The 16,571-nt window shown below is 34.2% G+C and overlaps 1 protein-coding gene across 1 annotated transcript in view; it reads left to right on the forward strand.

The window, feature by feature from the left end:
* Window positions 1-1,290: 1,290 nt before the first annotated feature.
* LOC118746636 overlaps window positions 1,291-16,571 on the forward strand; it is a 142,874-nt gene continuing 127,593 nt past the window's right edge. Inside the window, exon 1 of the mRNA XM_036480494.1 lies at window positions 1,291-1,570. The gene's annotated coding sequence lies outside the window, so the exon portion shown is untranslated. The remainder of the gene's footprint in view (window positions 1,571-16,571) is intronic.

Consider the following 16,571-nt stretch of genomic DNA (forward strand, 5'->3'; position numbering starts at 1 on the left):
TGCGAAACAGGATTTTTTCGCAGTAATATACAGTTTTTCATCCGAATAATTTTTCGAAATATAAAATTTTAGATTTATAGAAAAATTCGGGTATGCTATAAGACTGCATACTGCCCGTTCAATTTTAGTATAATATTGTTCAAGTGTGAAAGTATGTTCGCAACAAATTTTTATATGAGAGAAAATGAGCAGCACTGTCAGCAAAAAAACCCAATGTTCGCAAATTTTTAGCCGCTTAAAACTTACAATATATTATACTAAAACTGCATACCCGTATTTTTCTAGAAATTCTAATTTAAGAGTTTGAATCTTTGATGAAAATTTCTTGAAATTTGGCAAGTTTGAAACTTTGAGCTCTCGTTGTTGTGTATGCTATATTTGTGTAAAAAAAAATAGAGAAAAAATTGTCAAAACTTTTAAAGAAGCAGTGAGCCTAAGTATGTGGCCACTACTGTATATAGGTATCAATGTACTGCAAATATGTTTCAAAAGTTCAAAACACAATTCTTCAACAAGTTCTAACTGTATACAATTTTTGTTATCTCTCTTTCTTTGCAGAAACCAGTATTTTGCAAATTAAACGAACACAAACGCTAACAACGATTGGAAAAAATATTTATGTATTTCTTGTTTGCATAAAAACTGTTGTCCATAGCAAATAATATTAAAGTGTAAAAGCCAGCCACCGCCGCCGAATTCATTCATTCACTGATTCGTGAGTGAGGTGGGACGAACAATTGCATTGTTTGTTAGACAGTTAGTTGTTGACGACAGCAGTGTTGTTGCTGCTTGAATGCACAGCTGCAGCTGGGCGGCAATCGCAACAATATAAAACAACAAAAAACAACAACGGCTGAAAACGAAAAATAAGAGGAAGTGCAAAAAAAAACGAGCAGCCAACAAACAGCAAACCAGCAGCGCCGTCAACGGGTAGCGGTAGCAAAAATGCAACAAATTAAGTTGCAACAACACGATTGCCAACAACAGCAAATGCAACAAAGACAATACAATACAAGACAACAGCGACAGCGAATAACAAATAACTACCATCAACAACAACAACAACAAGGAAAACAAACACAAGAAGAACAACTGCAACAGCAGAGTCAGAGTCAGAGCCAGAGGCAGCAGCAGCAGCAGCGAAAGCAACAAGCCAAACATAAAGAGCAAAAAGTCATTCCAGCCGCATAGTTGTGGCCTTCAATGGAGGAGGAATAATAAATGAAAACAACAACAAAACAACAACAAAAGACACAAATATTTCAATAAAGACTCACATATTCATATACATACATACATACATCTAGCGCATAGAAGACAACTATAATAATAATAATAATAACAACAACAATAACAAAAGACTTACCAATCAACGGAACAACTGTTGCTGAACGAAACTGAATTTGCCTGCCTGCCTGTCGGCACTCTGAACTAACCAAGGGACATTCACACTTCTCCACTGTCATCGTCACTCGCTGTAGAAGAAGAAGACGAAGAGGAGGAGGAGTAGCAGCAGTAGTGACACACGAAACACAACAGTATTTGTGGAATTGCAAACTTTTATTTTAAGGTGAGTCCTCCTCTGTGAATGTTTGCTTGTTTGTATGTATGTGTGTGAAGTGCCATTTAGCAGATGACTGGGAATTTTTCGATTATCCATCGACTGTCACGTAAGGGCAATAACCACCAATTTAGTATACCCGTTACAATTTCGTTCGTCCCAAACCTGATTCGATACCATCCCCGGCTCAATTACTCGAATAGCTCATCAATATATCTACAGGCGCCATCAACTGCCACAAATCAATGTTGCATGAAGCCGAAAGTCAGCCTCATCGACAGTCAGATTAATGTTGTTGTAGCATTTGATGTTGCAGTTATGTTAATGACAATCCATCACTTGTAGTAGGTACATATAATGTTTTACAATTGGTTGTTTTTTGTTTTTGGCTGACTGGCGTATATTTGCAGCACATACTGCGTTTGTATTTGCAACAGCAATAATTCCTCAACATTCGCAATGACATCCGATTCCTCATTGCAAACAAAAGTCCATTCAATCAACATATCACATTTTGTCGGTTACTGCAAATCATTTATGATTGTACACATATGTACATACATACATACTATATCATTAATGATGGGAGGTATTTACGGATGTTGCATGCAACAATATTTTTTTTTTGCTTGTCGAATTGCATTGTCTAAAGTATGCAGTGAGAGTTTGGCGAAAGTGAATGTTGAATTTTGATGTTTCGACGCTTTGTAGTGGAAACAAAGTAGCAGCAATAAAATGCATAGTGTCGAGTAGATGGGGTCATTTGACCAAAATTGATGTTGTGTGGAAAAATTAGGGGTTTTGCGGATGATTTATGAAAAATCTAAAATTTTTCTTACTTTGCATTTGCACAGCGAAATACACTTTTTGAGATCTCTTTCCGCTGTTTAATTGGCGCTATAACAGCTTAAGCGACTCAGGCCGAGTTCAACGCAGCACGCCACAAATGGAGGGTGTTGCTCCGACCAGGGTTCAAACCATGTTCTTACCAAGTGATATTACGCAGCTCTTACCGCTCGGCTACAGCGACCGCAGTCCAAATTAGAGCGATTAATTCGTGGTGTTATTGTTTTATTAGTTAATGGGTCGAGGATCCAATGCTGCTTTATGCAATTCAGCTCCTCACTTGGTTGCGTGGAAGCCGCTCTTCGTCGGCCACCAGTTGTTCGATCACTTTTTATAGGTAACTTTTCGCAAACCATTAACTGTTACGGGAGCTCCGGACTATCCATTAACACAATAACTGTTACCGATTGTCCTGGACTATCCACCAGCAGACGCATCGTTACCAAAAACCTCTGGAAGACCCACGTGTGCATCTACCGGTCGCTACCAGTACTCTCACCGTTGGTGGTAATCATCGAGTGACCTACTATTTAGCTCGTTCACTGTTCGCCATTAGCATTCTCACCGTTAGCGCCGAAAGTCACCAATATTGTCATCAGTTGAGAGCCACCAATTGTCTAGTCGCACTAAAGCGGTTCTTTCAACGTCTTTGAGAACTGGCGACATCAACCGCCGTCAGTCTCTTCCTACACCAACGTTACCATTCACCGTCTCTCATTGCATATATGGTTCTGGGACCTGTTAAATAGAAGTGGCAGGTGCGACACTGGCAATACTGGCACCGCTTTGATGCGAATTAATGGCTGCAAAATATATCTCCATCCACAAATCCGATGCTCCAGATCGTCATCAAAAGTACTACGTCTCATCCGAGGTGGTATAAACTGTTTATTGCAATTATTCGTGCTGCGGCTTCGTCGAAAGAAGCGTATTCTATAATGTTCCTGCTGCGATACCGCTATAAAATACTACTCCTTGCCAATTCTATATCCAACAGAACTTTCCGTATATGTCACCAGGGTATTGATGATATTTGAAAGCTTCTATTACCTCTGAATATTTTACTTTTTTATACGAATCCTTTTATCTACCTTCTGATAAATACATATTTAACTGCGTTTACTATTTCATCTATTACAAACAGACAGCCGTTTAAGCCCAAGGTAAGAAAAGTACCCTTGACTATTTTGGAACACTCTGTCTGCACCCATTCGTTTTCTTCCGTACGACATCCTTTCGCTGAAAAATACATTTCTGAAATAACAACGTTTCGTGCTTTTTAAGTTCGTACTGTCTTGAGTGTTCTCTGCTATAGAACTGCTATAACACCGTAAACTTTTTTAAATCATTTTTGATCGAATAAGAATACTCCCTTCCACAAATTTTCAATAATATAATTATGATGCATATTTAATATTAAAATTTCAATATTTTAAAGCAGTTCTACGAAAAAATTAATATTTTTTTCCTACAAAATATGGAAACTTCAAAGATCTGGCGTCAACACTAAAAAAAACTACGGTTCTCCTTATTTTCAATATTTCACAGTTCTGGTTCATGGTTAAACTATCCATAAATATATATATCTACTATCTAGTAAGATGACTAGCTATACCCTCGACAGTAAGTATCTCCTTGTTTACATAATTTGAAATTAGTCGCGTAAATTTTAAAATATTTTTAAATAAACACCAAGTATTTATATAATTTTCTGACAGCTTCCACAAACTAAGTAGATACGAGTTTATTTATGTATTGTTTCAACATCCTGCCATTTTCTAGGACATCCTAACGAATATTGAAATGACAACGTCTCCATCACTCTACATCATTTCCGCATAAACTAGCAATTTTCGTGAAATCCTTCTAGCTCCATCTATAATTTTCGTGCTAGTTTTTTTTGCTGCCTTCCTTCATACGCCCACGCTCGCTAAAAATATCTCAATCCCATTCATCTTGGCCAACTTGGCTGACGCTTTGCATATACATACATACATATATACATATATTTTAATATGCCGCGAGCGCGCACTGGCTTATTTTAGCATAAACCAAGTCACTTCTCAGCTTTCCATCTTACTTATTTATGTACGTATTAACGTACATTTAACGTTTTGTTAAATATATGGCACAATGTACGCCAACCGTATACGTCAACTACAGCGAAACGCCAGCAGCAGCGACACTTTACCCAGTTTCCTAGAAACGAAGTAGCTGGTAGTTGGCATAAAAACGTTTTTCTACTCTTTATTTATTTCTTACTACATATTTTTTATTTTTACTAATAGACAGTTAAAATGTGTATACATACAAGTACATACATGTGAGACAAGCTGTCGCTGGCTTGTGGCATCTGTCATCATTATATGCTTGAAAGCAAATTATGACTTGAGGCCTGATATTATTTTTGAGTGTATGCATTATTCTTCTCTTGTAAATTAAACCAAATTTTTAAATGTAAAATTAGTGCAAATCGACTGAATTAGCTTGAAAGGTAATTACTTATAATTTTATGCATATATCCTATTGATATTTGACTAGTAGAGTACCCGAGGGTGTTCGGGGTAACACATAGCTGATTAAAAATTTTTACGCCTTTGCACTTTGGTCTGGAATCCATTTTTTTTTCATAAATAAAAAAAAAAAAATAAAATTAATTAAATTAAAAAAACGGGGTACGCAGTATTAATGGAGACATCGCAGTGGTCCAAAATATGCAAAAAATAAACTTTATAAGGCAACCCTGTTCTATTTATGAGCTGTCAAAAATGATGTCTCTGAAGCAACAACAAAATTGTGAACAGCTGAGTAAAAGATTGTAAGAAACCAACTGTGTGATAATAGTTAATAAACAGAAAAGCTAATAAATTTGCAATGAAAACCCTCCCTCATGTAGTTTTAAGAATGGAGCCTTTTCAACGCACCTTTTGAAAACCATATTTTAATATTTCAAGTAGCTTTTGTATAATCTAGGATTGTTCTATACCGAAAAAATATAGGTACACCTATTTTTTATTTTTTTTTTAAATCAAAAAATATTTAGAGGTCGCTCAAAGCGCTCAGAGTTTTCCATGCATTTTATATGTGAAAAAATAAAATAAAATAAAAATTTCGTAGAAATCTTATAGAGTTCTTGAAAATCAATATTTTTTCGATCGGAAAACTCTGGTTCTCTTCACGAGACTTCCAATAAAAATACCCAATTGTTTATTTAACAAATTTTAATACTAGCGATTTTTTATGTATGAGGGTCCCCCATTGCGTTTTCAGGGGTTTTTGGCGGACCTAGAAAATATAGTTACAGAAAAAAGCTTCGTTTTGTTTACCAAAACAGTTTAGCCGAGACTTATATGTATTGCCAAACTAGTCTAGACACCTACAGCTCCACCTATTTTCCATGCCCTTGAGGTTTGTAAATATCACGGCTTGGAATACAGAGTCACTTCTACTAACTAGATACACATGAAGTTTATTCCCTTTATCTTCTTTCTGACCACTAGTAAAGATTCGATAAATTTGATGGGCTCAGCCAGCAAGGGATATCAACATTGTAGAATCTACACAGCAAAGGTATGACTGAATTATTATCTTAGGTCACTCAAAATACACATACATGTGTTCAGACTCCAGGTGGTCTTTAAGGCCTCCCAACGTATAAAGGTGCAAAATGGGACTGTCCTTGGATATTTGCAGGCAGAACCTGATTGATTGAAGTTTTGTCAAAGGCTTGTTTACGTAGCCAGAATAGCGCGAAGGCAGTGCAGGACGTATGGGGTTGCAGTTACCTGTGAGCAGACACGCTACAATAATTTTCTCAGGATTTTTCCTCGCCGATGTGCCTTTATTAAAGACGTTTCAGGTTTCTTAATGTTGTACTTTTTGAGAAATTTCGGGTTTTTTACTTCGTACTTTATTTTTCGGGATCTTTTCAGAGTTTTTGTAGCCTTCTCGGATTTATTCAGGATTTTTCGGGGCCTCTCGGGACTTTAACGGGGTCCTTCGGGAGTTTTCAGAAATATTTCGAAAAAATGGCCGGTACAAGAAATAGTGAAAAATTAACATACATTTTTGGCTCCTATAACAAAATGCTTACTTGGTACAGTGTCAGTTGGCTAAATGTGAAATGAAAATTCAACCCTTTTTCGATTTTGATTTTAAGTACTAAAGAAATACCTGCAATTAAGTTTACAGCTCTATCGCCAACAATCATTCGAAAAATATTTCAAACAATTCGCGTGCGACATTCTTTGCAAATCGATGTGAGTGGTGGTCAGTCACTTTAATTCTCTACCTCACTACTCCAATTGCATTCGCTAGCCATTTTGGAATTTTGCATTGCACTGCATGGCTAACTATTTAATATATTTGTGGCTATAGTATGCAGTCTCGGTATTTTATAGTGTCATGTTAATTTGTGCTGGTGGTGTTGCTACTTCAACCACTTGCCGCTGTCAGCCGCCTCGGTAGCCAAAGTTGTCTGTTGTTACTTACTCTAAGGTTTGTTTGCTAATTTTTCACATTATTCTAACCAACACTTGTTACGGCTTGTTGCCGATGTAATTGTTATACCAGCAATTGCATTTGTAAAATTGTTGACAATTTGTTCTCGCCGCCCCGCCATTGTGTCAACTGTGCTCTCTCTTTGCCTTCAACGTCCCCATCCCTGTTTGTGCACTGGAAGTCAACTCACTTTTTAATGCATTCGTACTGTTGCTGCCACCGTCAAGTTTATATTCTTGTTTTTAACATAAAGTCGTTTGGGTGTGTTTGAAGCTGTAGAATGTTTTCTTTTCTCATAATTGTTGTGGTTGGTTAATCAAAAGGAACTGGAATTGAAACACCGTTGGAAGCGTTGAAAGGTGGAGGTGTGTCATTGAGTGGCAGAAATTTGCATTTTCTCAAGGGTTTAGTCAAATGTTGAGTAATTTATTTAGCAAATTATATGTGTACCTACATACACATGTACGTAGGTATGTAACCTGCTGGAGCGTAAAGAATTATGCTCCAGTCTCCATCGATTCTTCAGATGCCATACTACTAAGGACCTTTTTTAGCCGAGGTTAAAAAATTCGGACTACAAGAGCCAAGAGTCTTGTTGTCGGGCTGACTCAAAATATAGCGTCAGTGATTGTCTTCGATTGCTTTGCGCTCAAAACGATTTTTGCTTTGATATGTTTGTAACACATGTGTACTCAGATACAATATTATCAAGCTTTCGCAATAGGCACTATAACTCGCGCTTGCTTTCGCCATGACTGTTAATACTTTGAGCTTATTATTTTTAAAAACAAATACATATAAAAGTATAGATTTTTGATGAAAGCATTGATATTAGGTTTTTTAGAATTTTTTCGTAAATATTCTTCGTGATTTTTGGGATATTTCCGTTTTGTAACTTTTGGCACTCTTCGGATTTATTAGAATCAGACAATTTCTATTTTTTCGGAAACGTTTGATTTTTTCAGAAACGTTTGATTTTTACAGAAACGTTTGATTTTTTCAGAAACGTTTGATTTTTTCGTAAATGTTTGATTTTTTCGGAAACGCTTGCATTTGTTTGGAAACGTTAACATTTTTTTTCTGAAACGCTTGCATTTTTTGGAAATGCTTGCATTTTTTGGAAACGCTTGCATTTTTTGGAAACGTTTGATTTTTTTCGGAACGGTTTGCATTTTTTGGAAACGCTTGCATTTTGTGGAAACGCTTGCATTTTTTGAAAAAAAAAAACGAATTTTTTGGGACATGTTAGAATTTTTTTTGAAACTTTGTTAAAACTTTTCGGAAATATTGGAATTCTTTCTGAAACGTTCGCATTTTTTATAAAAGTTTCGCATTTTTCGGACACGTTTGCATTCTTTCGGATACGTTTGCATTTTTCCGGACACATTCTCATATTTTGTGACATGTCAGAATTTTTTTATGAAATAATGGAACTTTTCGCAAATATTGTAATCTTTTCATATTTTTTAAACAAGCTCAATATTTTCGGAGACATTTTTATTTTGTCGGGAACTTTTGAATTTTTTTCGGCAGCGTTTGCATTTTTCGGAAATGTTTCAATTTTTTCGAAAACGTTTGCATTTTTTCGGTAGCGTTGGCACTTTTCCGAAGCGTTTACATCATTTTGGAAACACTAAATTTTTTTCGGAAACATTGGTATTTTTGGGACCCTCTAGAATTTTTTGGAATACTGGATTTTTTCGGAAACTTTTGAATTTTTTCGAAAACGTTCGCATTTGCGGGACATGTTAGAATTTTTTTTTGAAAACGTTGAAACTTTTCGCAAACATTGTAATTTTTTCTGGCACGTTCGTATTTTTTAAGACAAGCTCGTATTCTTTTCAGCCAAGTTCAAATATTTTCGGAAACATTTTCATTTTATTGGAAACTTTTGCATTTTTTCAGAAACTTTCGCACTTTTGGAAACCTTTTCCGGAAACCTTAAAATTTTTTCGGGCACGCTCGTATTTTTTAAGACATATTCGTATTTTTTTTAAGACAAGTTTAAATATTTTCGGAAAAATTTTCATTTTGTTGGGAACTTTTGCATTTTTTCGGCAACGTTTGTGTTACTTCGGACACGTTTGCAATTTTCGGAAGCTTTTGCATTTTTTCGCAAACATTCCCATATTTGGGACACTTTAGAATTTTTTGAGAAACTTTTAAACTTTTCAGAAATAGTAGAATTTTTCCGAAGACTTTGGAATTTATCGGAAGCGTTCCATTTTGTTTCGGAAACTATGGAATCTTCAGAAATTATTCGATTTTTCAGGAAGTTCGGTTTTTTTTTTTTAGAAATTATTGGATTTATTGGGATGTGATCGAATTTTTTCGTAAATTCTTAAATTTGTTCAGAGGTTTTGGGATGGTTTCGGAAATGCGCCTTTTTCGATTTGTACGGTGTTTTCCGAAAATCTTCCCAAAGTTGTGGAACTGCTAGACTTTTTTGGAAATGCTGGGTTTTCTTTTCAGCACAAGTAGAATGTCTTGGAACTTTGTGAAGTTTTTGGGACCGTTAAGAAGAGAAAATTGTATGAATATAGACGGACAACAACCTGGATGAAAGTACTCGTATTCACATCCATCCTGCAATGGCATCAGAACATATCGACACCTCCAAACCATACCATGCTACGACAATAGAGAGTATGGTTTGGAGGCGTAGATATGTACATACATACATATGTACATGGTTTTAGTAGTATAAACTTATGGGATTTATAGTAACGGGTTTCCTTTGAATTACCAATATTTATTCACATGCTTTTCCTATTGCTTGTGTGTCTTTCTCCACTAAAAATTCTACCAAGATAGCCCACAGAACTTTGCGACAAAAAAATATTTCAAGATTTAAATTATTGCATTTATAAAAAAAAATCTTCCTTTAATCCTTTATGATTTACTAACAAATTTTCATTTTCATTTGGTATTAACCCGTTTAAAAAGCTGTAACCTCTTTTTCAATGCGAATTAATTTTTTTTTTGTCCGCACAAACTTCACATGGGAATTCCAACGAAGCTTGTGAATTTAAATAGATATGTACAAGACACAAACAGCCGCAGTGTGTGACTTAAGTCCATACATACTCGTGCATAGTATACATATGTATGTATGTTTGTAAATATTTACTTGGCTTCTGCTGCGCTTAACTATTTGCATTTAATTAAGAAAAAGGTGTTTTCACAACGACCGAATCTTCTTCACTGGCCAACGGCCGCTCTCCTGTTGCTTTCTTTCTTCATGGCCTGACCTGCCAACACCAACTGGTGGCGTGGCGCGTAAACGTTATTTAAATGCTTCGTTGCAATGACCCATAACATCCAGTAGGTAGTGGCAACAGCGGCAGCAACAGCGACAGCTACAGCAACAACTGCTAAGTGAGTTGCTACTTTTTTATTTCACAACAACAGCACCAAGTATAGCGCTTAATTAAATTTTAGCAATGAGCTATGAAATGAGTTCAAAAACATAATTTTTTTGCGTTGCAGTTTCTTTTTTTTGCTTCGTTGAAACTTTACGGCAGCTTAAGTAGTTGTAAATTTACATTTTCATTATTGAAAACTTTGGAGAGTGCAATTAATTAGAGAGTACATTTTTATAATACATATTTAACGGGGGTTCAATTAAATGTTAGTTGTAAAAGCTTTTCTTCAACTATGTTCAATTCGTGGATCTTTGTTGGCAAAAGTAAATTTAATTCGATTACTTTTATATCCTCACCCGTTTAATTTGTTATTCGGAGTAAGTCTCTCAATTTTTTCTGGTCAAAATCGCAATGTTTTTCGAGTCGAACTTTTTATTCCGAATTTTTAGAAAACTTTTGGCTATGCAGTTTTCAGCACATAAAATTTTAAAGCGGCCGAAAATCGGGTTAATTTTTAATAATTTTTGTTTTATTGGCGGCATTTTCACTTTTGCCATATAAACAAAGATTTATAATGGAATAAAATGCGCAAGACCGTTTCCAACAAAAAAAAAAAAAAAAAAAAAAAAAAAAAAAAAAAAAAAAAAAAAAAGCCAGTTTTTATAAACTCCACTTACAATATATATTCAACAAATCTTAACCGGATATTTCGATTTTATCCGTATATACGAATAACCGAATAGTCCCAGGGGTAGATAGACTTCGAAATTTCAAGGATTTGTTTAATTAAAAAAATTATTTCAAAAATTCAGTGCAATTTAGAATAGCAATATGGGTACCAAATGAAGGAGAAAATTCAGTAGAATTAAAAAAAATTAAATTTTCTTGGCGAGCAAGGACGTGTAGGTATTGAAACTGTCATTTTAAAACTTTATCCATGAAAATGTTTGAAATTTTCCATAGTTATTTTGAAAAAATACCTATTCGGTCTTTGAACCAAAAAATGCATGGATTTTTTGGAACTGTTTGGATTTTGCGGAAATGTTTGGATTCCTTCGGAAATGTTTGGATTTTTCAGAAATGTTTGAATTTAATCCGAAATGTTTGGATTTTGCGGAAATGTTTGGATTTTTTCAGAGCTTTTTTATATTTTTTCGGAAATATTTGTTTTTTTTCGGAAATGTTTCGATTTTCTCGGTAATTTTTGGGATTTTCCGGATATTATTGGGTTTTTCGGAATTCCTTGGATAGTTTCGGAAATGTTTTGATTTTTTCGCAAATATTTGTGTTTTGGGATAATATTTGAAATTTTTTCGGATATGTTTCCGGATATACTTGGATTTTTTCGGAAATGTTTGGATGTTTTCGGATATGTTCTAATTTGCCGGAAACGTTTGGACTTTTTGAAAATGTTTGTTTTTTTTTGCAAATGTTTGAGTTTTTCGGAAGGGTTTGGATTTTTTCGGAAATGTTCGCTAAAAGAATTATGTTTTTTAAATCCACAGAATCTTCTTTTTCGATTGGTACCCACGTTGTTGTTCTAAATTACACTGAAATTTTTAAATAGTTTTTTGAATTCAGCATAACCTTGAAATTTGCGTTTGTATTTTTGTGAGAAGCTGTTTTTCATGGCAGAAATAAACTCGTAGGTTTGGCATTGCCTGCCGAGGGGCGACCGCTGTTAAGAAAAACCTTTTTCTGTATTTTGTTGCCATGCAGCGCGCACTGCTAACCACTACACCACAGCGGCCACCAAAAGATTACATAAAAAAAATCGGAAAAATTAGCGGTTACTTTTAGCCACTTGAAACTTGCACCTTGTTAGGCTAAAATTGAATGGGCTATAATACTGTGCACTCGAAAAAATTCTAAAACGTCTGAGAAAAAATTTTGAAATTTGGGTGAAAATTTGTTGCGTTTTTTTGTAGTTTCTACCAAGTTTTAAACTTGGGTTTATATCGGTTTTGTTGGAGAATGAACTGTTTAATTGAAAATTCCGAAAAATAAATAAATAAACATGTGTATGGTTTATGTTATAGAATGAAATATATTTTTTTAAATAATTAATGAAAAAAATGTTCATGAAAATAATTATGAATATAATAATGGAACCAAGGTGTACACTAACATTTGATATTGACTGTATATTACCAAAAAAAAAAAAAATACAAATACAAAAGTGTCTACAGAAAGCAACGCTGTTTTACTATAGCCGGCCCTTAGTTTCGCGAATATATTGTTTTTTGTGTTTTTTTTTTGGTTTTTGTGGCACGGTGTTATAATACATACGATCTCCAATTCTCACCCATCCACGCATTATGCGGCTAGTTGAAAGTTTTCGGCGCCTGGCACTGCTGTTAATCACAGCATTTTCATAACGCCAATGAAACATAGCTGCCGCACAGATAAGATAATAACGAATTAATCACAAACCTAGAGAATCGTTTTATCTTAACAATTGCGCTGCGCTATTCCTTTTCAACTCTCGGTTATACAAATTAAAAGAAAATGAAACAAAAGTGATTATTTACATACTCGAAACACTGTGTGTGTGCTCACGTTATTCACCCAATGCGTATGACAAGCAGCGCGAAGATATATATGTGCATATTTCAAATCAGTCTCTTCTCGGGAATGCACGGTTACGGTTACAGTATTTAACTAAATAAATTTGATCTGCCACATGCTCGTACAAAAGCGTACATACTTACGTTCATATTTATTGGAGACAAATTCTGCGCTTTATATTTCTTGTTGGTATGCCAGCAAGTATTTGCATTGGCGTTTTGCGACTCGGTTTTTCATTGTTGAAATAAATTTCAGTGTTGTGTTACAGCAAATATCTTAAAAATTTCTATTACCCTACGGCAGATGTGTTTACATTGGAACGCAGGATTTTCCAACGGAAATAAATTGAAAATTCCTACGTCGAAGAAATACTTCTACATATATATTTATGTGCTAAAGTTAGCATTTATCAACAATTATGTATGGAAATTGGCCAGATTCTCAGTTCTAAAGCATGCAGTGAGGATAGCGCTGTCGTTAAGAAAATAGTGGTATGCATGAAACATTTAACTAAAAAACCTTTTTATATTACAAACTTAATACCTTCCTTAATTTTTTATGCGTTTTTAATGACTTCGTTATCGTTCTCATTTTTATCAGCAATGACGTAAATTTACCTGTGTGCTTATTAGAAATGCTTATCTGAATGTTTAAAACTTTATTTATATGTGTGTAACGGCAGGTTTTCATGGAATGATTTGAATGTAAACAAAAAAGCTAACAACCTTCATACATTAGTTGTTTTAAAGGTTTGTAAAAACAACGTTTGTTGGTTTTAACCCCTACGCTCACTAAGGAGGAAAAATAAATAAATTATTCAAATAAAAAGTCTTTAGGGTCCTTAGAGTTCGTTGGAAGTGGGACTTTGTCTGCGCAAAAAATGATATAAATATATTAACGGAGTAAGGAGTAAAACTAGTTAACCCGCATGGCGTTAAAACGCCCTAAAGTTTAATTCAAAACCCAAGAAACTACTGAAAATGTTAGTCAGAGTTATAAGCGATCCGAGTGCCATATTTCATCTAAATCCGTGCAGCCGTTTCCGAGTGGAGATAGGTCGGTTTTTAATATCATCAAACTCCAAATCACCATGTACCGATAAAAAAGTTCTGACTTCAAAAATTAAAATCTTATCGCACATCTAAAGGCCAGGGTCTTTACTTCGACCTCTCAAATTTGTAATTCAAAACAACGGTACAAATCTAATGAGTTTTCTAAGGAAGTTTTCGGAAAATCGGAAAGCTTTTAATACTTTTTCGTAAACTTAAAGGGATTTCCGGAAGCTTTTGGATTTTTTTTTATCTCAAACTGGTGTTTGGAAGCTAGGTATTTTTTACGGAGTTTTCGGAAACTTACAATTTTTTTCGTATTTTCCGGAGATATCTTTTTGGGGTCTTTGCGGAAACTTTAGAACTTTACAACTTTTCTAGAAATTTTATTGATTTTTTCGGGAACTTTCCTATGTTCGAAAACATGATATTTTCATGATATACAACGTTTTGACTCACAATATTTTGCAAATCAAAATCGAAAATTTCTTCCTTTAATTTTTACAGCCAGGACAAAAATACAAAATGTGTCTGAGCTAAAAATGTTTTAAATTTTGACTTAGTTCATAGATATTTTGGAAAGACGAATATAATCGGGTTTTCTCAAGATGTTTCGTGTTTTTTCGAAAAATAAGTTCTGCTCGGAAATTTTTTCGGAAACTTTCAAACTATTCCGCAACTTTTAAAGTGTTCCGAAACTTTTAAAATATTCTGAAACTTAAAATATTTCGAAACTTTTAATACGTTCCGAAATTTTTAAAATATTCCGAAAGTTGTAAAATATTCCGAAACTTGTAAAATATTCCGAAACTTTTAAAATATTCCGAAACTTTTAATACATTCCGAAACATTTAATATATTCCGAAAATCTTAAAATATTCCGAAACTTTTAATATATTCCGAAACTTTTAATATATTCCGAAACTTTTAATATATTCCGAAACTTTTAATATATTCCGAAACTTTCAAAATTTTTCGAAGCTTTCAGAAAATATGTGGAAGCTTTGGGAGTTTTTCGGAAACTTAAAAAAAATCTAGCAACTTTTAAAAAAACTTTCGTAGAAATCCAACAAACATTCGCAAACGTCCAGAAAACTTTCATTGACTGAAAAAACTTTCGGAAACTTTCGAAAAATGTTCGGAAACTCCCAAAAAGCAGTCGTAGGCTTCCATTAAAATTTCGCAAACTATAAAAAACTTTCGAACATTTAAAAAACTTTCGGAACCTTTAAAAAACCTACGGAATTTTCAAAACATTTTTGGAACTTTTCAAAAACTTATGCAACTTGTCCAAAACTTTCGGAACTCTTCAAGACCTTTGCGAAGTTTTCAAAAACTTTCGTAAAATTTTACAAAACTGTTGGAAACTTAAAAAAGTTTTGGAAGCCTTGAGATATTCCCGGAAAATGTCAAACGTTTTTGGGAATTTTTATATAACTTCTAGAAATTTTTATATTTTTTAGAAATTTTTTGGTACCCAAATTTTTGAAAGCTTTAAAGAGATATTAAATATTTTTCAGAAATTTTTCGTAAGTTTTTGAAAATTGATGTGGTTTATTTAATTTTTTTCTTTTGACAATATTATAAAATGTATACCCGGTGGAGTCTCTGTGGCTTACCTTATCAGTTGGAAGTGCTTGCATTTTGATGAGAATATATCTTATGGATATTATTGACCTTCCGGGGGGGTTTTTCTAAAAACTATCTAATTATATGAATTTGTAAATCACATAAACTACTTTCCCAGACGAGTAAACGAGCTATTGTAACCGGTACGCACGTGTGCGTGGGTGCATAAAGTTTAAACTAAAATTTCTTCACTTGCCATCACATATTGTTTTTATTTCTTTCAATCTCTTACATACACTTTCATTTTGTCGCTTCATTTACTTTTGTATTCTTGGACATATTTTTCTTTTATTTTAGTTTCACTTTACTTTGTCTGCATTGTATTACTGAATTCACACATTGCAGCGTGGGTGTGCGGTGTGGGTGCGCATGTAGGTTTTATATGGCAATAACTTTATCAAGAAATTATTGTTTTTATTTACATACAAATCGCGGGTGCGTTTTGGACGAAGTCGTCGCCTCAGTCGACGTCAACGATTGTTAAGTTCTTTCTGTCGCATTTCGCAGTGCTCACCAATTCACACTCAATTGTTGTTTGCGATTTCCTCGGCAGCAGACAAGAGAAAATTAATATAAATGTGTGCAGCACATATACTACAAACATATTGATAACTGATTTCTTTGAATTAAGTATTTTTATTTTTACTTTTTCTTTCATAATTGATCGATATGTTTTTCAGCTTTATATTTTGTATTCGCCCCACGTTATCATATATTTTGCGCAGAAGTTTTTTCTTGTTGTTGCAGTGCTTTTTACATAATTTATTGCCATTATACAATGTAGTAAATTATCACTCAGTTCTCATTCTCTTTTTATCTACACTTTTTTTTTGTTTGTATTCGCATGCACTGTACGGTATTTTTCTCCGAACTTCCCTTACTCATCTCATCTTTCCTCGTCCCAACTGCTCATGGAAGACTCAAAACATTCATTATGAAATCAATTTTCATGTATTGGCCGTTGATAACAATAATGACATGCCCACACACACACACACACACACATACACACACACACACACACACACACACACACACACACACACACACACA

This window comes from Rhagoletis pomonella, unplaced genomic scaffold (assembly GCF_013731165.1).
Source record: "Rhagoletis pomonella isolate Grant_MI unplaced genomic scaffold, Rhpom_1.0 Rhpom_scaffold_00011, whole genome shotgun sequence".
Taxonomy (NCBI): domain Eukaryota; kingdom Metazoa; phylum Arthropoda; class Insecta; order Diptera; family Tephritidae; genus Rhagoletis; species Rhagoletis pomonella.